The following is a 7,037-nucleotide window of genomic DNA, read 5'->3' on the forward strand; positions in this document are numbered from 1 at the left end:
AAAGTTAGGATGAGTGAAAAACAGTGTATTCATGGACTTTTTGTTGGAATCCGTAGGGTTAGGCTTACTTTTCTAGTTCAGATTAGCATTAGGGTCAGGGAAGGGTAAGCTTTAGGGTAAAACAGTTTTCTACTAATAATTACAGGTCAATTATTTGTGAAATTTAATGGAAACTACAATGTTTCTCCTACATTTCCTGTCAGGGATCATTTGGCTTAGGTTTAGAGTTAGGTTTCCAGTAAGGTTTAGGGATAGGGTTATGGTTAAGTAATAGACTAGATTGTAGTACATCTGAAACATTCTTTAGGATGCAGGAATTCAGGAAAAGTTAGGATCAATAGAATCTAGAGTATTTTTTACGTTATGTATTTTTAATGTTGTGAGCATTTGAAGTCAATGGATAAAACTGTTCCTAACTGAGAATAAGATAGATTCAGAGTTTGAATCTATGCTGAATCAAAATTCAAGTGTTTTTTGATAACTTTAGGATTGGGCTACCATTAGCATCAAGGTTAGGGTTAAGATTCATGTCTGTGGGTGTTAGTGTTTATGGAAATGGAAAATTTACTGTCAAACTCAAACTCAAACTAAACTTTAGATCTACGAAACAAGTAAATTTTCAGATGAATGTGAAATAGATTTCTGATACTAATATATAGGTTCAGGTGCAATTATGGTTACAGTTAGTTTCAGCGTTCAATTCAGGATTAGGGTTAGGCCCTCAAAAGGGTAAGATATCAGGTAAAATATAACCAATTTCAACAAATATCAGTTCATTGAAAGGTAGGATCAATGAAAAGTAGTGCATTAGGAGGGTAATTAGGGCTAGGCTTAGGTTTGTTTTTCTAGTTCAGGTTAGGTTTTGAGTTGTGGAAGAGGAAGCTTTAGGGTAAAACTAAGTTTATTTTTACTAACAATTAGATGTAAAATAAGTGTGAAATATTCTAGAAAGTATAGTATTTTCCCTACATTTACTTTTCATTTTGTATTTAACTTTATAGATTTAGGTTTTCAATTATGTGTAGAGTTAAGGTTAGAATTAGGAAATCGATCAGATGTTAAGTAAATCTGAAACTTATTTTAGGATCTAGGATAAGAAAAGCTACAACATAGAAAAATTATAGTATTTTTCATGATGTCAACATCAGGTCAGTTGATAAAATGGTTCATGTTAGGGACCAAGATAACTTCAGCTCTAGAGTCAGGAAATCTGTAGGATTTAGGGTCAACTGCAACTTATTTCAAGAGTGATAACTGGATTATCTATTAGAATAAATAAAAAATGGAGTAGTTTTTATTTACTTTAGGAATTGACTACCATGAGGATGGAGGTTAGAGTTAGGTTTCTGGCTGATATTAGAGTGAAAGTTAGGAAAATGGAAGATTAAGCATCAATATGAAAGTAGAATTTAGAACTACAAGAAACATAAGATTTAGGACAAATGTAGAGTATTGGTAGTAATGTTAGGATTTTGGTATAATTATAGTTTGGGTGAGCCTCAGTGTTTTAATTAGGGTTAGAATGAAGGTTAGAAAAATGGTAGGATACTGCATAAAACTTCAACCTAATATAAGGAGGATGCATTAAATCAAAGTAAGGATGAACGAAAACTATTACATTGTGTTACTTTAGCATTCTGGTATCATTCTTTTTAGCTGAGGGTTACTTTAGTTCTGGTTAGGGTTAGGGTTAGGGAAGGGTTACCTTAGGATAAAACTATATTTCCACTAACAAGTAGAAGAAAAATAAATGTGGCATTGAACAGAAACTTGAGAATTTACTTAGATTTTCTTTCTTTTTTTTTGTTTTTTTTTGTTTGTGTTTTTTTTTAATTTTATTTTATTTTATTTGTGAACAAACTGTACAGAGGGGTTACAATTGCATGGGCAGGATAATGCGTACATTTCTTACCAAGCATTGCATTTTCAATATGGTATTAATTTGGTATAGTTAGTGGTAGGTTTCTGGTTTGGTTTAGGGATTGAGTTAGGATGAGAACATGTTTTGGACAGCTAGTAAATCTGAAACTTATATTAGGATCCAGGAGTTTAGGGATAGTTAGTATGAATGTAAACTACAGTAATTTTTTTATATATCAGAATTTGAGATCAATGGATGTAATGTTCATGTTAGAGAAGTAGATTCCTTCATAGTTATGAGAGAAAATCTGTAGGATTTAGGGCTAATTCCTTTCAAGGACAAATGGGGTATCATCTAAGATGAATAAAACTCCACTATTTTTCTTTAACTTTAGAATTGGACCACCATTAGGAATAGGGCTCAGTTTAGAGTTCTGTCCAGAGATAGGGTTAGGGTTAGGAAAATGGAACAGGAGGCCCAAACTAAAAGTAAATACAAGCCAAGTAAAGGTTAGGAGGAATGTAAAACATATGTTGCAATAATTTTAGGATTCATACATAATTAAATTTAGGTTTAGCCTGAATGCTCCAGTTGGTGGTGGTAGGTATAGAATTAGAAAAGGGAAACTATGGGATAAAATGCAACTTACTTTTAACAAGTATCATTTGAGTCAATGTTAGGATAAAAGAAAATTAGTATGTTTGTGGGACTTTGTGAATACAAGATAATTCAAGCTAGTTAGGTTTAGCTTTCTAGTTTTGCTAAAGGGTAGAGTTATGAAAATGGAAGCTTTAGGGTAATACTGACTTTACTACTTTCAATCAAAATTAAATGCTAAATTTTATATAAAAAACCTGCAAAGTTTGGGAAGGTAGCTCAGCGGTACAGTGCATGCCTTGCAAGCATGAGGCCCTGGGTTTGATTCCTCAGCACCACATAAACAGAAAAAGCCGCAAGTGGAGCTGTGGCTCCAGTGGTAGAGCACTAGCCTTGAGCTGAAGAGCTGAGGAACAGTGCCCAGATCCAGAATTCAGGCCCCATGACCAGCAAAAAACAAAACAAAACAAAACAAAACAAAAACCCCTGCAAGGTTTTTTTTTCCTTTTTCCCTTTCATGCTTTTATTTTTAATTTGGGTTAAATTTATTGTTAGGTTACTGGTTAGGTTTAGGGATATACTTAAGGTTGGGAAATCAATTAATGTTAATAAAATTGGAAAGTTATTTTAGGATCTAGGACTTCAGGAAAAGGTAGGCTCAATAGAAACTAGACTTTTGTTTTTTCCTGATATCCACTTAATATTAGTTTGCAAAATAGCTTCAGATTTTCAGTCAAGAAATATGTAATTTAGGGTGAGAAATTATGTTTCAGGATCAATAGTTTACCTCAATTTTAATAATATACATATATTTAAACTTTCAGAGGTAGATATATATTTCCTTTGATCACTTTTCTTATTGCCACTGTTATTTAGCTCTACAATTAGACAAACACTAAGGTATCTTTATGTTCTTATTCTAGTGATTGGAATATATGATTTAAATAAAAATGACAACAATCAGTATGAAGACTTGAAAAAATTAGCGAATTTGTACTCATTGTTCCCTTTGACCATCCTCTATGACTGAACCTCTCTCTCACTGGTATGTTTCATGCTAGAGAAGAAAAATTAAATTAAGTTAGTACTGGTAAATCTATTAACATTTTCTATAATGAAAATCTAGAATGTATCCTTTAACCCACACTCTTTATTAAACTTGTTCTCTCACCTGCAGTCTTCAGTAAATGATGCTGCTTCCCAAGGTGTTCTTAAGCATAAAATGTAGCTAATGAATCATGTTCATTTTATCTTTATGTTTACCTTAATATGACAGAGAATTCTAGTTAATGATACATGGATACAGCCATTGGATCAATGTGACGATGATCCTGGATGAGCTCATGCAGAGAGGCCATGAGATCACTGTCCTGACATTCTCTGCTGCCATTCATGTGGATTCCAGAAAATCATCCCCTTCTAAATTAGAGATTTTCCAAATGTCTGTGAGTATGAAGGAGTTCAAAGTTATTTCAAACAGAGGGTCAATGAATGGACATATGAGTTCCCAAAATACTCAGTCTGGAAATTTTATTCAAGATTGCAAAGCATGTCTGGAGAATTTTCTGATGTTTTTGAAATCCTCTGCAAAGACATGATTTTAAACAAGAAAATTTGAAAACACTACACGAATCAAAGTTTGATGTCCTGCTAGCAGACCCCCTGGTTCCTTGTGGAGAACTGCTGGCTGAGCTACTGAAAATTCCTTTTGTGTCCCCTCCCAGCTTCTTCCCTGGCAATGAATAAGAAACAGTGTGGAGGACTTCTATTTCCACCTTCCTATGTGCTTGTTACACTGTCTAAGCTCAGTGATCAAATGTCATTCATGGAGAGGGTAAAGTATATGATTAATGTGATTGTTTTTGACCTGTACTTTCAAACATTTAATGAGAAGAAGTGGAATCAGTTTTATAGTGAAGTTCTAAGTAAGCTACCACTTAAATTATATGATTTAATCCTAACTTTTCTGTTCCTTTGAAGGTGAGCCAAAGTAAATATCAACCCTCAACACCTGAGGGAAATACAGATCAATGAAATGAGAGACTTACATTAGAGGAGTTAAAACTCTCTGGCCATCTTTTCAGAAACATTTCCAGAAGGAATAACTCTGCTACATGAATCACAGACTATGTTTAGAGAGAATTATGTATTTTACTATATTTTTATGTTGGCTTAAAAAATAATATTCCAGGTACCAAGTGCTCAAACTTGTAATCCTTCCTACATGGGAGACTAACAGTTCAAACAAGCCCAGCCAGAAAAGTCCATGAGACATTTATCTCCAATGAAACACCGAAAGACCAGAAGTAGAGCTGTGGCACAAGTGTGGTAGGATGCTAACCCTGAGCAAAAAAAGCTCAGGGAGAGAAGGTTTGAGATGATCCTAAAAGAGATGTACCTGACTTGTGCAACTGTAATCCTTCCTTACATCACCTCTGAAACTATATTAAAAATTGAGTGATTAGGGCTGGGAAGTTGGCTCAGTGGAAGAGTGCTTGCCTTGCATGCCTGAGGCCCTGGGTTTGATTCCTCAGCACCACATATGCAAAAAAGAAAAGCCGGAAGTGGTGCTGTGGCTCAAAGTGGTAGAGCACTAGCCTTGAGCTGAAGAGCTGAGGGACACCGCCCAGGCACAGAGTTCAGGCCCCACGACTGGAACTCCACCCCCCCCAAAAAATTGAGTGATTATAAAAAACTCAAAAACACTACCCAGATCCTGATATCAACCCCAGGAAAAGTACAAAAAGAAAGAAAGTGAAATATAAATCTCATTAATATCTTAATGAGTACAGCTATGTAGATTTACTCCTTATAGTTGGTGATTTATCACCAAAACTATGCACACAAAGGGAAATATTCCATCTTTTGTAGCTTACTTTTCTAAGTTATAAAGTAATCATTTACTTATAGTTCTAGGCAAGATTCTTTATAATTATTAAATATTGTCTATCCCCCAGAGAAAATGCATTAATGACCGCATCTAACTCTCTGTCTCTCTTCCTGTCTCCCTCTCTCTCTCTCCCTCCCTCCCTCTCTCTCTCTCTCTCTCTCTCTCTCTCTCTCTCACTCTCTCTTCCTTGAGAGGTGGAGAGTAATATTATCAACTTCTTAATATGAAACAAATGCAGTAGTACAACTCAAAATTTAGTTAGACTCTCAAAAATTCACTATTCTGGAACATAAATCAAGGATCAACAAAATTCATGTTAAACTGGAGAAACCTCCTGAGATAGCTTTCTTAGAGTATTAGATATTATTAATTGTTTCTGGATATCCATATGATTCTAAAATTTTATTTGATACTTTTATAGCTTTGAGAGAATGTATTTTATATACAGAGTAATACATGTGACACTATAAACAAATATCCCTAATCAAAATACAATATCTAAGTGTCTTACCTACATTATCCCAACTTATTTCATTAAATCATGTGCTGTATTTCAGGGCAAAGTTTTTCATGATCCTTCCTATTATATTCTTTTCTCTATTCAGGAAGACCCACTACAATACTTGAGCTTATGGTCAAAGGTAATATATGGTTCATTAGGACTTACGGGGATGTTGATTTTCTTTGCCCACTGTTACCCAATTTTGAATTTGGGGGAAAACTCCACTGCAAACCTGACAAACCTCTGCCTGAGGTAAACCTGTCTCTGTTGGCTTGGTGCTCCCTCTCCCTCTCCCTATTTTCCCTTTTGCTTTTCCTATCCCTCTCTTTGTCCTTCTTTCTGCACTTCTTATTGGCTTTGCATCCTCTCTCAGGGGTCTCCATTAGCAAAATAGATGTGAGAGAGGAGATGAAGTGTCTTATTAACGGTGGAGTCCTGTATTTCCATTCAACTCTTTATGTTTCATGACTGTCAAGAAAAAGGTAGGATAATGGGGATCTTTGGAAGATATATTCACTTAAATTGAGCCTCATTGTTGAAGTCATAATGAAGAATGCATTATTCATGTAAAGATTATTTACTGACTACAAAATACCAGAAGAAAATGGTGGCTATTCAAAGAAAGCGAGTAGAAACAGATTCTGGGCACAGATTTTAATTCCATTTGGATGGGAAACTAGAAAATAAAAATTGGGCGGGTTCTGGGAAGATGGCGGAGGAGAAGCTGGAATCTGAACAAGCTCTCGCATAGAAAGCAGTTTTAGAGTTCCAGTGAACAGTCCTAAGCCAGAGAATCACACCAAGTGTGCCATCACAGGACAGAGAGTTAGACAAGAGAGGGAAGCCAAGGCAAAAAGACACATCTGAGCACTCGCCAGCAGCCGCCGCGGCGGCGGCAGGGTCGCAAGCGGCGGAGACCGCAGCCAGGGCAATACCTGAGCGCTCACACAGAGAGTCCGGGACGAAGGAGCCAGACACAGCGGGCGAGCGGATTCTGCTCAACACCAGCAAGAACCAACAAGGAGCAGACATCTTCATCCTGCAGCTTGCAGACCAGAGACGACCCAGGATCCAAGACTCGGCGTGAGTAGAAGCCCGACATCCTCACTCCTCAGGGAGCAGAGGAGGGAAGGCCACCCCTCACCCCCCCAGCACCGGTGATCTCCATCTTGGCTACCGACAAAGCT

General features: G+C 36.4%; 1 pseudogene; it reads left to right on the forward strand.

The window, feature by feature from the left end:
• The first annotated feature begins 3,747 nt into the window (after positions 1-3,747).
• The window catches only part of LOC105989619, a 9,650-nt pseudogene continuing 6,360 nt past the window's right edge, over positions 3,748-7,037 (forward strand).

The sequence above is a fragment of the Dipodomys ordii genome, unplaced genomic scaffold (assembly GCF_000151885.1).
Source record: "Dipodomys ordii isolate 6190 unplaced genomic scaffold, Dord_2.0 Scaffold57, whole genome shotgun sequence".
Taxonomy (NCBI): domain Eukaryota; kingdom Metazoa; phylum Chordata; class Mammalia; order Rodentia; family Heteromyidae; genus Dipodomys; species Dipodomys ordii.